Source organism: Ruditapes philippinarum, unplaced genomic scaffold (genome assembly GCF_026571515.1).
Source record: "Ruditapes philippinarum isolate M1 unplaced genomic scaffold, ASM2657151v2 ctg2747_1_1_1_1, whole genome shotgun sequence".
Classification (NCBI taxonomy): Eukaryota; Metazoa; Mollusca; class Bivalvia; order Venerida; family Veneridae; genus Ruditapes; species Ruditapes philippinarum.
Window position 1 is genome coordinate 161,648 of NW_026860691.1, and position 16,781 is coordinate 178,428.

At 30.5% G+C, this 16,781-nt stretch overlaps 1 long non-coding RNA gene across 1 annotated transcript; it reads left to right on the plus strand.

Annotated features, from left to right (window-relative positions):
* The first annotated feature begins 720 nt into the window (after nt 1-720).
* On the plus strand, nt 721-5,614 carry LOC132713083 (uncharacterized). Its single transcript, XR_009623401.1, has 3 exons — nt 721-1,517; nt 4,157-4,269; nt 5,558-5,614. It is a non-coding gene; the product is annotated as an uncharacterized LOC132713083 (long non-coding RNA).
* The last annotated feature ends 11,167 nt before the right edge of the window (nt 5,615-16,781 follow it).

Consider the following 16,781-nt stretch of genomic DNA (forward strand, 5'->3'; position numbering starts at 1 on the left):
GTTTCCGCTTGAATATCTAAATTAATAAGTGTATGAAACTTATTGATAACTTATATAAATAGTGAAGTATGACATAGATAACAATGTGTATTGTAGACAGTGTATTTTGAGCCGGAGACCTTTATTTACAAAATAAATGTTGTTGTTGTTGTTGTTGTAAAAGGGAATAAGTTTTATTTGCCAGGTATTTCATTTTTTTAGAAAAATCTCATCTTTATAATGGATGATAAATCTTTTAGATAATGTAAATCAATGGTAAAATTTATTTTTCTCTAAATTGCCTTTTTTATGGTACATGTATAGGTGGACCGACATTTTAAGCTGCATGTTCTCGCGAAAAAAAATATATGAAACAATTTGTTGACTACAAAAGTTCTGTTATGGTCTTATATATATTTTTGTCGTTAAAGGTTTACATATCACAAAGAAACAACTCGATATACTTTTGTGTCCTTAACCACCATTTAGTTTAGAATACACGATTTATCTAACAAATTACGATAATGTATCTATATAGATTCCGTGAACTTCGGTATTTTCCGTGACTTGTTGCGTTTTGTTTTGAATGGGAAAGTGACGAATTATGTCGGACTTTCCCGAGTTAAACATGTCACGCTAGGGGAGATAACAAGAATAAACTCTCGGGCTTATCTGCATTTCATAAAATAGGACAACCACCTCTCTGTTGATAGTATACATTTCTAAGTTTTTTAATCAGTTACACATATGCATACAGATGTTTGACAACTTAAATTCGTGTTGTTTGCGTGATATCATGACATTAATAAATATACAATATGATACATAAAGGGCAGCTGATAACAGCTCGACACTCCTACATTCGGGAATTTGAAACGAAATATCATTGTGGTATTTAGTATCATATATGTATATGCAAGACACAAGTCCTGTTGACTGTAAATGGTGTTTTGTCGTTCAAAGGAATGGCAAATGAAGAAAAAAATACAATACTGTATGGCGCAATGATGAAATTAACATTGTGAAGGACCGGGCACGTACGTTGCGCGTTAAGTGTTTAAAACACGGAACTTTAATTAAGCGGTAATAAATAATTTGCTTGTTATGCAATCCATTTAATTGGGAAAAAAATGACATTACGAAATAATCAAAGTGAAGAAATACTTATTCAAATCTTCTTGAATGATGCTATGCAAAAATAATTTAAAGGGTAAACTTGAAACACAGTTTTTAAGTGTTAACTTTTAAAAAACATATTTACTTTTAACCGAAATAGCAACTTTACAAGAAGGAAATTTTATTTACATGAAGAAATAGTTATTGAAATCTACTTGACATTGTTTTTTCTATTGCGTTATCGCAACTTTGCGGTCTTTTTATCAATTTGTAAACACATGTCAAAGGACACGACTTCATCACGGATTGTATAAATTTAAAATTGTCGTCTGCAGTCAGTTAGTGACTGGATTAATTATTTATTAACTTATCAGAGAATTCAGCCACTGTGTTTGGATCTGGAGTTACACTCACACATACAGGTATCTTGATAATTGTATATTTACTTTTGATTTTAAGTATTATACTTTATAAAACACTATTTGTTGGCACTAAGTGTATATAACATTTTTAAGCAACACACACCGGATTCAATTTATAACACATTTATTTTATAAAATGAGAATTATCTTAAAACGTGAAAATGTTGACATGTGTCTTAATTAAGTGATTAGATATAGGCCTAAAGTTTTTATTAGTCACATAGATTATACCAACAGCGTTTTAAAAAGTTACAAAAATATTTTTAATCATTTTTTAGAAAATTTAAAAAAAATCTAACTTTCACATTTTAAACAAAAAATCCCAATGTACATAAAAAAAGGGTTTTGACCGAAAGTATATACATGTCCCACTTTTATCTAGGATCCCCCCCCAAAAATGCTACCGGAAAAATATAATTTTTGTTGTTTTAGAAAATTTTAAAATATTTATGAAGTAAGCGATATAAGTTATATATAGTTCTATTAGTAGAAATGAAATCGCTTAACTTAACAAACAAACAAAAAAGGAAATAAATAAAACCACAAGAAAACTGGGAGAAATATGTCATAAAACGCGCATTTTCATGCGGTTGATTTGTGGATATTAATCAAAAAATATTTGAGCCGCGTCATGACAAAACCAACATAGTGGGTTTGCGAGCAGCATGGATCAAGACCAGCCTGCGCATCCGCGCAGTCTGATCAGGATCCATGCTGTTCGCTTTGTGAAAGAGTTGGTCGTGACGTGGCTCATTTCGTATCTTTAATCTCACCAGACTAAATTTTTGAAAATGTGTTTCAAAAGATGCGTGTAGCTAAAGAAAGATACCAGCAAATCTACAATTTTGTATAAATTCGGGCAACTTAGTAGGTACATTGTCTATTATATAACCAATGATAGGTCTTTTTTCCCACTCGGAACATCTCGACGCTTATCATAATAAACCTTCATTATCCGAAGTTTGACGGAAAGGGCCGTGAAGATTTGATATTTTTCCTTCTGCTATCAGCAATTTCGTATGAATTTTTCTTCCTGATAAATTGCCCCCATAGAAATCAAACAAACCATATCTTTCCCTTATCAGTAATGACCTCATATGGATACAATAATTATTTTTTCTGGGTTTCAAGAGCAAACTGGCAATCGACGTTTGATTTGTTATTGTTTGTTTTGGTTCTTAATTGTTTCTGATTTATATGTGGGTCTGCCAACACACAGTGCTGTCCTGGTAACTCGGTAAGTCGATGTCACAAAGTACTTCATGTGACTTTAATCTGGTGCTGAGCCTGTAACTGCTTTTTTATTAACTGTGCCTTGTTTACAAAAAAATATTTGGTCAAAAGAATGGTATATCTTTAAAGCGGTCTCGATTTTATGCCCGTAACTAGTAACAAATGCTAATGCATATAATACGCGCATTAGACAAAATGAGTATACTATGTTAACAATAAAAAAATGCGTTCATATTGTATCATTATAGCAAACTATACATGTACATATGTATGGTGGCTGATTTGGTCCATGTCGTATTTTTGCTTCGCGGAGCGCCAAGGTAAAAACATGGAATTACAAAAATGTGACTACTTTGTCGAACTTTCGCTCTGCGGGCGCCAGACGAAAGGACGAAAATAAGACAAAATGTTTACTTTGTTCGTTTTCATCGGTTTTTTTTCGTCCTGGCGCAAATCAGCCCCCAAAACATATTTTTTAGTTTTCTATTTAAACGGGATTCGCTTTATTCTTTCCATAATCCAAATTAAAAGTAGGCCCGCATTAAAACAAAATTTTTCATTACGTGAAAAAAAACAGAAATACAAAATGATTTATATCAACCGATTTGTTCCACAAAATATCAAGGGAAAAGCCCCCTTAAAATTTTAATTTTTTTTGGGAACAAAAAGTTACTCTTTTTTAAAACTCTCAAAAAAATAGATCATATCGTGATAAACTATCAAATAAAGAAAAATGAATATTTTTCCCTAAATTTTTAAAAAACACATTTTTTCAGGAATTTAATTTGCAAAAATTTTTTATAAATATTTTTTTTTTATTGTAAAACCCACAAAAAATATTAGTTTTGCGTATCAAATTTTCCATTCAATTTTCTTTGGGAAAGGGATTATAAAACCTCAGAAAAATTCCCTTTTTTAATATAAAAGTCAAACACGCGTTTGAAATAATGTTTTAATTATGGATTTAGAGCATGTAAGATGTTTTTTTAAAATGGTCCCTAAAAATAAACCCCAAAATACATGCAGTAAAATTTTTACTTCCATTAATATAATCAACCCCAATGGGAACCCACAGCCCCAAAAAGTTAAAAATATATAGCTTATCTCTATGGCAAAAGAGTATTTTTTGGGGAAAAATTGTAAAAAAGATCCTTTCAAAGTCTTTTTGAAAAAAAAAACAATATTAGCTGAGGCATAATGTGTTTTTAATGAAAAAAAAAAGGAATAAAAAATAAATAAGAACGTTTCGGGTTATTCATTGAGCTATTATTATCAATTTTTGTAATGTAACAAAACAAAAACATATTGAAATTTTGAATTTTCAGTATGGCTTTTAAACTACGAGATAAAACCATCACTTTCTTTATGGTTTTAAAACAGTTAAGTAGCATATATTATATTTTCAGAATGGTATTGAAACAATGTGGAAAAAGATATATTAACATTACGGGCAAACTTGTGTTTTTTGCAACCTTATTTATTCTTATGATCCAACTCGCATATCTTCATACCTATAAAAGTAAGTATCACGTGACTCAAATTCTTTATTATATAATCTATAAATAGCTTAAATTAAGGCCGTCGTCGATGGTCCGGCCGGTCCGGCCCTGGCCGGACCAATATTTTGGTCTCTATCTAAACCAATCAGAGAAAGGCATTCCAAAGCCTTTGGAATGCCTTTCTCTGATTGGTTTAGATAAAGACATAGACAACTCTACATTTTTGCTTAAGACTTCACGTTGTACAAAATTAATTACGTCATATTCACCCGCTTAAAATACATATCAGTACAATATACCTTTTATAATAATGCAAATGAATTCCTTGAATTCTGATTGGCTTAACACTTTGCATACTATGCTGTAGGCCTATATGCAGTGAGTACCGAAGCACGCACACAGTAAGTTGAAATAACAATGCATTTCTACATCATAGACGATTAATTGCACAACATGTATTATTGCGTTTGTTCTTTATGTAATTTTCCTCGCTTCAAATGTCATTAAATATAAGATAGTTAAAAGTTACACCTTTATACTTGAAATAATTTTTATTTTTATAATATTTACGTGCGCCCTTTTTCCGAGCTTTTTAGAAAAGCAATCAAGACAATAAGCCACATTTTATTTGCCAGACCACAGTTCATCCACTGCATCATTCCTGAGCAGGCTGTCAAGGAGATTACCAGTACTAGTTGCCTTCGCTTTCGCAAGAAACTGAAATTTCTGTACATACAACAGCAGAGGTTCAGTGCGAATGACCGTGGAAAGGATTTCATTATCAGTCACAACGAAAATGACATGCGCCGTCCGGGAATCGAACCCGGGTCGCCCGATACACAGTACAACGTTTTACCTATTGAGCTTACCGGACGGCTTTGCTTGCTGTAATATAGTTTCTAAAGCTTTACAACCATATCTATCCAATTAAGGCTATATTTATATGTATTCTCCAGCAAATCCTTTCCGCAACTTGTATATAACTGATAAATACGGTATAAATAAAAAGCTTATTGTGTATTGTGTTATCATTTTTTATTTTATTTCATTTTTTATATTTAATCAGCTCCAGGAAGTAGATTCAAATAAGCTTTAAACTTTCGGCATAACCTATCAAAAATATGTTTAAAGTAACTTCAAAATCATTTTTTTTTATCAATTTACAGCTGTCTCTTTGATTATCGCAATGATGTGGTAAGGAACGAGAACTCTATGAATGGTTACCGTGCATTTTCTTTAAAATAAAGATGTTGACCTGTTCTGAACAATCTCGAGTTAATAAAGTATTTCCCAATGGTATCTTTTCAGCGGAAAAAAATCGAGCAGATCTGACAAGACTTTTAGCTGTGAAACCGGAAGAAAAGGGTTATGGGGGAAAAAACCCAAAATTGGGGTTTTGTCGTACCGCATGGCTCCAAAAGCCGGGATCCGGCAGTTAACAGGATTTCCATCTTTCGTTGTTCATTTTTTTTTGGCAATAGGGAAATAAGACCTTTAATGGGGTTGTCCTGATAGCACGTCCGGGGGAAAAAAGGCCCCGTGATGGTCCTTATGTATGCCAAAAGCTATGCAAAACCCATTAAACCGATAGAAGCACATAAGGAAATTCCTTTAAACTCCCTAAAATACTAATGGACTGATCTAAATTTGAATCTGGACAAGCCCATAACGGAAATTCACCCAAGGTTAAAATTCTATTGAACATATTTAGATTTGCCTATATGTCTTTATTATTACTCCCGAAAACGTTTTTAAGATGTTTTTTGTAGACGTAGTTTTATCAGGGAACAAAACATTTAAAAGTTTTTAATATCGACGGATTTTATATGTGCACGATACATAATAAAGACTTTGAATAAAGACGGATTTTTGCACGATAATTTCATAGCTTTTAATACCGATGGGTCTTTGATGTATGTTCACGATCGCATTTTAAAGGCTTTGACTATCAACCGACGGGTCTTTATGGTATGCACGATGGCATTTCAAAAGGCTTTGACTATCGACGGGGTCTTTATGTATGCACGATACATTTTTTAAAGGCTTTGAGCTATCGACGGGTCTTTTTGTTTTGCACGATACATTTTAAAGCTTTTAAATAATACCGATGGGTCTTTATGTATGCACGGTACATTTTAAAGGCTTTGACTATCGACGGGTCTTTCTGTTTGCACGATACATTTTAAAGCTTTTAATATCGACGGATTTTATATGTGCACGATACATTTGAAAGCTTTAAATGTCATCTTTACCTAAATGGGTTAGCTATTCTGCCGAATCGGATACCAGTTTCTGACTTTAAAAGTGTATAAATTCCATAATGACATGTGCGAATGTTACTTTATTCTATAAAGAACCATTTAATTATATATTTTAGCATTAAATTGTGCTTAAGACGGTGCTAGGGGGTATGTTGATATATTTCGTTTATAACTTCAGTCAACAGTCTCAGTCAAAAATCCCTTTAAAAAACATTTTCAACAATTTTACTATACTCGTTGAAATTTCGAGTTTCAATTTGAACTATTTGATTTTGCACTTTATAGCAAACCGTGGAACAATATACAATACACATATATATCCAAGGCATGGATTTTTTTATTATATACGCAACAAGCTAAAAAATAAAGTCTGTTGTCCTAATCAATAGTGGTTTAAATTATATATTAACCCATATGTTTTTGACTGAAAAACGAAAATGTATTGAATTGTCCTGGTGTTTCAAAAATTAGCATCGATTTTAAAGTTGTTTTATTTATTCTGTTTAACTAATTCATATTTTAACACTGAAAAGAGTATTATATACAACAAATAATAATGGCGGTAATTAAGTTTTCTTGTATAACATTGTCCAATCAAAGGATTTGCGCTTGTTGCACTAGATAATATAGACGTAAAACCAACGCCCGAACTTGATGTTGTTTAACAATAAAAACCTAACATTTCTTTCATTTTTACAAGCCTTGTTTTCAAATGTAAATGTGTCAATTCTATGTATATGAAACATAAACAGTTACGTACATGCAGTGCATATAAATGTTACTGAAATATGCATGATTATTACAAAATCTACATGCCCAACTATGTATTTTTCAAAACCAAAAGTTGGCAATATTCCGGCCCAAAGCACGAATAGAAAATAAACTTTTTATTACGATACCACTTATAAAATATTATTGATATCATATTTTATATCAGAATAGATTTGGCATCATCCTATCCGATTAGCATGAGTGAGAAAAAAAAAAGATAACAAAAACTAAAAATACTTACAAATTAAAGATGTTTTCAAATCGCGGCTAGGAAAAATAACAAACTAAAAATACTTACGAATTTAAAGATGTTTTTTCCAATCGCCGGCTAGGAAAAATAACAAACTAAAAAAACTTACTAATTTAAAGATGTTTTCAAAAATCGCTGGCTAGGAAAGATAACAAACTAAAATACATACTAAAAAGTTAAAGATAAAAAACTAAAGTACTTACTTATAAAGATGTTTTTTCAAATCGCGGGCTAGGAAAAGATAACAAACTAAAGTACTTACTTATAAAGATGTTTTCAAATCGTCGACTAGTTAAAGATAACAAACTAAAAATACCTACTAATGAAGAATGTTTTCAAAAAATGCGGCTAGGAAAGATGACAAACTAAAGTACTTACTAATAAAGATGTTTTTCAATCGCGGCTAGGAAAGATACAACCAAACTAAAAAATACTTACAAATAAAGATGTTTTTTCAAATCGCGCGCTAGGAAAAAAAATAACAAACTAAAAATACTTACGAATTTAAAGATGTATTTTCCAAATCTCGGACTAGATAAAATAAACAGACTAAAAAAACTTTTACGAATTTAAAGATGTTTCAAATCGCGGCTAGGAAAGATAACAAACTTAAAAATACCTACTAATAAAGATGTTTTTCAAAAATGCGGCTAGGAAAAAGATGACAAACTAAAGTTCTTACTAATAAAGATGTTTTCAAATCTCGGCTAGGAAAGATAACAAACTAAAAATATTTCTAATAAAGACGTTTTCAAATCGCGGCTAGGAAAGATAACAAACTTAAAATACTTACAAATAAAGATGTTTTCAAATCGCGGCTAGGAAAAATAACAAACTAAAAATACTTACGAATTTAAAGATGTTTTCCAATCGCGGCTAGGAAAAATAACAGACTAAAAAAACTTACGAATTTAAAGATGTTTTCAAATCGCGGCTAGGAAAGATAACAAACTAAAAATACCTACTAATAAAGATGTTTTCAAAATGCGGCTAGGAAAGATGACAAACTAAAGTTCTTACTAATAAAGATGTTTTTAAATCTCGGCTAGGAAAGATAACAAACTAAAAATACTTAATACGAATAAAGATGTTTTCCAATCGCGACTAGGAAAGATAACAAACTAAAAATACTTACTAATAAAGATGTTTCAAAATGCGGCTAGGAAAGATGACAAACTAAAATACATTACTAATAAAGACGTTTTCAAAATGCGGCTAGGAAAGATACAAACTAAAAATACTTTCTAAAAAAGATGTTTCAAAATGGCGGCTAGAAAGATGACAAACTAAAAAACTTACTAATAAAAGACGTTTTCAAATGCCGACTAGGAAAATAACAAACTAAAAATACTTACTAATTTAAAGATGTTTTCAAAATGCGGCTAGGTAAAAGATGACAAACTAAAAATAACTTAACTAATAGAAGACGTTCAAACGCGGCTATGAAAAGATAACAAACTAAAAATACCTACTAAATAAAGATGCTTTTCAAAATGCGGCTAGTAAAAACATGACCAAACTTAAAAATACTTACTAATAAAGATGTTTTCAAATAGCGACTATGGAAAGATGACAAAACTAAAATACTTACTAATAAAGATGTTTTTTAAAATGCGGCTAGGAAAGATAAACAAACCTAAAAAATCACTTACTAATAAAGACGTTTTTCAAAATCGCGGCTAGGAAAGATAACAAACTAAAAATACTTACTAAATAAAGACGTTTTCAAAACGCGCTTAGGAAAGATAACAAACTAAAAAAATTACTTACGAATAAAGACGTTTTCAAAAATGCGGCTAGGAAAGATAACAAAACTAAAAATAACTTACGAATAAAGACGTTTTCAAAATTGCGGGACTAGGGAAAGATAACAAACTAAAAAATACTTACGAATAAAGACGTTTTCAAATCGCGGCTTAGGAAGATTAACAAACTAAAAATACTTACGAAAAAAAGACGTTTTTCAAAATCGCGGCTTTAGGAAAGTAATAACAAACTAAAAATACTTACGAGAATAAGACGTTTTCAAAATCTAGCGACTAGCGAAAGATAACAAACTAAAAAATATTAATACAAATAAAAGCGTTTTCAAATCGCTTACTAGGAAAGATAAAAAACTAAAAATATTACTAATTTAAAGACGTTTCAAATCGCGCGCCTAGGAAAGATAACAAACTAAAAATACTTACGAATTAAAGACGTTTTCAAATCGCGACTAGGAAAGATAACAAACCTAAAAAATATTACGAATAAATACGATGTTTTCAAAATGCGGGGCTAGGAAAAATGACAAAACTAAAAAACTTAATACGAATAAAACGTTTTCAAATCGCGACTAGTGAAAGATAACAAACTAAAAATACTTACTAATAAAGACGCGTTTTCAAAATGCCGGCACTAGGAAAGATAACAAACTAAAAATAATTAATACGAAAATAAAAGACGTTTTCAAATCGCGACTTAGGAAAAATAACAAACTAAAAATACTTACTAATAAAGACGTTTTCAAATCGGCTAGGAAAATGATAACAAACTAAGAAAAATAATACGAATAAAGACGTTTTTCAAAATCGCGAACTAGGAAAAGATAACAAACTTAAAAATACTTAACTAATAAAGATGTTTTCAAAATTGCGGCTAGGAAAGTAACAACTAAAAAAACTTTCGTAAAAACTTTCAAATCGCGGCTAGGAAAGATAACAAAATAAAAAATTTCTAATAAGAGTTTTCAAAAAGCGGCTGGAAAAAATGACAAAATAAAAAACTTCTTGGTTTTTCAAAAACGCGGCTAGGGTAACAAATAAAAAATTCCCCAAAAAATTTTTTAATTGGACTGAACTGTTTTTTCTAATTGCGGCTACAAAAGTACCAAAATAAAATACTTACTAAAAGACAGTTTTTCCCTAATAAAAATTTTCACCATATCGTGATAGCCAGTGGTTAAAAAAAATGGTTTTTATTAAACAGATAACTTAAATTTTATGGTTTTAAAAGTAAAATTTTTATTCATTTTTAAAAATATATTAATAATTATTATTTAAAAAAATTTTTTTCAAGTCGGGTTTTTTTACCCCAAATTTGGGAAATGCAAGACTCAACGCCCCTAACCGGGGTTAAACAGAATAAAAAATTTAGTTAAAAAACATGAAATTTTTAAGGGAAAAAATTCCGCAAAAGTGTAATCCAGTTCATGAAAATTTAATTTAACAATACATTAAAAATTTTATGCTTTTTATACAATTTTCTTTTTAAAGGCAAAAGAAACCCCTTTTAGAGGGTTTAAAAAATTAATAACCCCGTAAATTTTTCCCCCATAGGGTTTTTCCTGATATTTCTTAAAACCCCCACCACACTTTTTTCGGAAAACCAAAACAAAAAAAAAGGGAAAAATTTTACACGAAATATTTTTTTAATTTTTTTATCCTTATTTTAAGGGAAATAAAAATGGGCAACTTTCATTGCACTGTTTTTAGCATTAAAAAAAAGTTTCGGAAAAAATTTCTAAAATATGAAAACAAAAAAATCAAAAAGGGGCGCTTTCCCTAAAACCCGCAATACAAAATCGGGAAAAATCCCACACCAAACAAAAAACCCCGGGGGCAAAAATGAGTCGCCTGGGGGTTTGCTGTTAATTTTAAATTTTCCAAAAAAAAAAATCTTAAAGAAGGGAAAAGCTTTTTTTAAAAATACAGTTTTTTTCTTATAAAAGGGAAATATAATATTTGACCATTGCCTAAATTGATACAGAAATCCACAAAATCTAGGTAAGTAATATTGGCGTTAAGTACACCCATTTCGAATTAAATTTTTTTTAATAAATTTTAATGCTTTTTTAAGCAAAAATGTCCCCCAAAAAAAACTCCCGTTACAAATGCTAAATTTCAAAAAATTTTTAACAAAAAACCCTAATTTTATTGATTTAAATTCTGATAACTCTGTATGTGACCTTTACCTCGGTAACAAGGCTTTTTTTTTTTGCGAAATCATATGCGGGACAATGTTCAAAAAAATCAAATGTTTAATTTAAAAACATTACCTCACTCTTTAGGGTTTTTAGCTCAACCCTTAAAATCCACCTTTGATCCCAATGACCTTTAAAATTTTACCACTTTTTCTCCAATGTAATATTTGTTGTAAATAATGTATGAACGTTTTTCGTTCGTGAATAACACAAAAATTAAACAAGGGCTTAAATCGTAATACCCACTAATCTCAATTATTTAAAAATTAAAAAAAATTTTGTTTACAAACCCGGCAAAGCTTTTAAAATATTAAAAAAAAAGATTGTGCAAAACTCAAAGGGGGTCCAGCAAAAATGCAGCAAGTGGTTTTAAATATAACATTTATACCAGATATTTTAAAACTTTTTTAATGTTTAAATTGGTTTTTAACAGTGGGTTTCTTTTTAATGGGGACGAAAGACTTGTCATCATAACGTAGGGATGCTAATTTTAAAAATTTTAAAGTTTTTCCACAGGGAAATTTAAATTTTTCAAGTTTTAAAAAATACCAAAAAAAGTCTTATATCCAAAAAATTGCCCCTTTTGAAATTTTTTTACTATTAAGGGTATTTTTTTATATTTAAATTGTATTTATAAATTTTTATTTGTGGATTTTCTTTTAAAATTTTTAGTTTCTTTTTCATTGTTTTAGGTTTTTGACATTGCAATCCATCTGTTATCACCAAACCGGGGAAAAAAATTGTTTTCACTCTTACTAAAATTCGAAAAGATGCCTTAGGGAAACACCACCAAAATTTTTTTTGTAATTTTCAGTAAAATAAGACTTACAACAAACAAATTCTGCTCAAATTTAAGCCTAAAAGCGTTTTTTATATCGGAACAATTTAGTATCCAAAAGTCATTGTTATATCCGGATTTTTAAAAATTACGGAGACCCTTTAAAGATTTGCGCAGATTAAATGGGGGGCAAAAAAAACATTTTTTTTGCATTTTACTCTACGTAAATTTTGGGTTACTATATTCAAAATTGGGGGTGAGTTTTTAGTCGAACTTTTATTAAGGGAAAACCCGGGTTTATTTCAACTTCAAAAAGGACTGGTTTTTTAGAATTTTTTCTCGACTGATTTTCGGGAAGTTTTCAGTCTACCAGATTTAAATTTCCCCTATCGGTTTTTCTTTGAAGAATATGTTTTCCCTGCGATCTTTATTGGGTTTCAATGAGGTTAAAAAGGGGACAAAAAAAAACCTTTCCATTAAAAAATTATATCTTTTTTTATTTAGGAAGATTTTCATCCAAAAAAAAATTAATCCTTCTGTTGACAAAAATTTAAAGACAAATTGGAATTATTTGTTAATAGATTCCCTAAGGGCACATCCACCTCCACTGAAAACATTTCCAGGGAAGCGTAGGGAAGACAATTTACTCAACATGCTTATACAACCCCACGTTCTTTTTTGGGCAAAAAACCGAAAAAAGAGCCCTTTTTTACACTTTTTTGAAACCCCTAAAATTTTTTCTTTAATAAAAAAATGACAGGTGTTTTTAGAAACGAAAAGGGTTCTTTCCTTCTCAGTCTTATGATTCGAGTCTGGTTTTTGAGTTTGCAAATAACCTCTGTAAAAAATTTTTTAAAAAATTGGGGGTTTGTAAGGAATATTCACAAAGGAACGGAAAAACTATTCCTGTAACAAAACGTTTAAGAATTTATGAAAACTAAGGCAGCAAAAAGGGTAGTTTTGGGAATAAATTGTTCTTAAACATTGTTCACGTTGTCATAAGAAAACTATAGAAAATTTGAAAATATTGTTTAAATGCGGGCTTGCTTTTTTTTCCCATTTCAATTCAATCTCCCTAAAATTTTTTTTTTACCCCCTTTATTTTTTAAATCATTCTTTTCATTCTGTAATCAGTATTTATCACTATTTACACACGTTTAAAAAAAGCTTTCGGTTTAAAAAAAGCAATTTTAAGTACCCTTTTTAAACAGTTAATTGCCAAATTGTTTTGCATGTAAAAAAAGGCAAGTCAAAAAAGGTAAGGCGCGTTCACAAACCCCCAACAAAACCAAATCACACCAGCGACCCGGAAGCCCCCGGCCTGAAAACGGGAAGTCTGTCCTGTCTCTTTTGGATTCTTTAAAAATTTTAGTCAGACTGACATAACTTTAATTCACGTCTTTAATATGATTTTCAAAGTGGAAATAATATTTTATAAAAAAAAAAAGGTTAATAAATTTGCTTTTTCCTTGATCATCTTTAAAATTTTTAAAAAAACTTAAAATTTTTTTTTTCTTCTTTTTTTGAGTAAATTTTTTTAAAGGGAAAGAAGTTATAACTGTGTTTAATAATGTAAAGCGTGCCAATTCGTCAAAGATACGCCCATCACAAATGTCCAGTCTCATAAAGTTACATAACTGTTAAACCCCAAATTCTTTAAAACCAACCATAATTTCACTTTTTTTTCTTTGGTCAACTTTGATCTTGACAAAGGACATAAATTTATGCACCCATCACTTTTGGCCTATTGATATATAAGCAGTCCCACAGTGAATGTAGAATTCTCCCTAGGGTATAAGTACTTTTTCCCCTCCTCCAAAGCGTTACCTTTGATTTTAATTTGTAACCTTTTCATGTGCGCAACACAACGTTTCATGATGGTGAACATTTGTGCCAAATCTTCCATGCTTGTAAAAGATGTGCTGGACTTAGCATCTTTTGTGAACTTGACTTGCATATATCGTCATGAACTATGCTGACAGTAAACAGTCTCACGATTGAAAACATTTTCGTAATAAAAATTCTGTTTTTAAATAAGAAATGAACATAAATTTTTCACAATCAAATGCTACATTCATGAACCAGCCCGAAAAACCCCAAGCAGCTCCGAACCACCGACACGGAACCCAGTAAGGCACACAATACGCAGGAGTGGAAACAAAAAACAGAAAAAGGAAGTGATGACACAACACCAAAGAAATAAATAAAGGAAAAAAATTTGATTGTATTCAAAATGGCTGTCAGGGTGAAAGGGGGAAAGAGAAATGAAGTGGTGGGAAAAAGGAAAACGGAAAAGCAAGGGTAAAGGATAGTTATCGTTGACGACAAATAACAAACTGGGAAACAGTTTAATTATCTTAATTTACAAGTACAAGACATATATCTTAAGGAACACAGACGCGAACCTCTTTTGAACGGTCAGAAAAGAAAAAACTCTACTAGGGAGATTACCGGCTAAAAGTGCCTCAAACCTTGCTAGTCCCAAATTGTTCCCACGAGACGATACACAATGTTAATAATGTCACCAATAGAAATGCTAACAGTAGCCATGGTTACAATTCGTTTTATGAATGAAAAAAAAGGGAAAAGGGTTTTAAAATACTTTATAAAAAAAAAAACCCAATGATTACCGGTTTTAACAAAAATATTAAATTCCTTAAAGGAAAAGCAGAGCGCAAAAAATTAAACCCGCCCAAAGGGGGGAGAAAACAACTGAAGACCATTTGGAACCAAATTTGGTATTAAGAGCCTTTCCCAAAAAAGAGTTTCCTAATTTGGGCCCCTGAGATGCAATTAAAAAAAGGAAAAAAGAAGTGTTTTCCCAAAAGTGCTAGGGTTAAAAAAATAAGATCAGGGAAATTTTAAATGTTTGGGGCCCCTTTCAAAGAAACTCTTGATAAAAAAAGAAAGGAAAATGGGAAATTTTCCCCAAAGAAAACCCAAAATTTGGGAAAAAATTGGGAAAATTTTTCAGGGTCGATTTTAAATGAAAGTTTTAAAATTTTCCACGTTTAAGCGAAAATTCCCTCATTTTTAAAAATGAAAAAAAAGGTGCAAATTTTTAATTTTGAAAAAAACCCAAGATGTTTTTCAAATTTGGGGGTTTTCCAGGAAACCCCTTTAAGTCAAAAACTTTTTGGTTTTATTTCCCGAAAAGCGGGTTAAAAAAATTTTTAAATACGCAAAAATATTTCCGGGGGTTTATGAAATTTGGCATAAAAATAAAAAAAGTAAAAAAATAACCTAGACGGGGCTCTTACAATCCAATTTTACACCTTTTTTTTAAAAGGTTTCGGGTTTAAAAAATTTAAAAAAATTTATATGTTTAAATTTTAAAGAAAGATCTATCATAATTCTTTTGGCAATTTAAAATGGGGTTGAAAAGGTTTGAAAGTCTTTTTACCTCAAATTTTATTTTATTCAGTTGAAAATGCCCTAATCAATTCAAATGATAAAAAAGAGAAAAAAAAGAAATCTAAAAAAAGCCCCAACACGGGAAAAATTTTAAAAATTTTTTGCAGGCCCCGGTTTTTTAAATTTAGCCAGTTTTTTTGGACGGGTTACTGGAAAGTTGGGAAGTGACTGTCCACGCCTCCCAACCCAACCCGGGTTAAGCCCGGAAAACCAACATTTTAACACAAAAAAGGTGAAATTTTGAATTTAAAAAAAAATCCCCCAAAATTTTTTAAGTTTCTACTTTAATTTTTTTCTGAAAAAATTTTGCCCCAAAAATAGATATAAAAAAAATGTTTAATAAAAATTAATTTTTTTAAAAGGGGGGACCCCAAATTTTTAATAGTTTAAATAAATTGCCCTTTCGCTCGAAAACAAATTTTCTCATTTTTAAACCCCCAAACAAAATTTTTAATATTGAAAAACAAAAAGGTTTTCTAAACAAAAAATTCTAATATTGAGACAAAGAAATTTTCTAAATTGAAACAAATCAAATTTTAAACCCCCAAACGGATTGGGGTAGGTGTTTTTAAAATTTATTGTACAAACGTGGGTATGGGGTTTTATATTTCCCAAAAAGAAAAAGAACATGTTTGGGGGTTTTTTCATATTGGGGAGCTTATGCAATAATTAAAACTCTTTGGCAAGGCTTAAACCCATCATAAAAATTTTGCAAACTTTTACTCTTGGGAAATTTTAAATAAGATTTTGAAAAAGAAAATAAAAAAAAGGAAACTTTTTTGATTTTTGAAGAGTGCGTTATCAAAATACTAAATTGGGGGGCCATGGGGAAAATTTTAAGTATTAGTTAAAAAGGGTTAAAAACTTTTAACAAACGGGTTTAGACTTAAAATTAAATAAAAAAAACCCCCCTTAATATTCAGCCCCCCTTAAAATACAGTAAAACCCTTTTTCTTTTCTGCTAAATTGCGAACAGCAGCTGATTTAAAAAGAAGATTTTTCTTATTTAGACCCAAAAAAGGGGGTTAGTGATTGGGCCCTTTTGCTTCATTCAGAATGCAACAGGTGAGACAAAAAAAATTTTACTTTTCAATGTC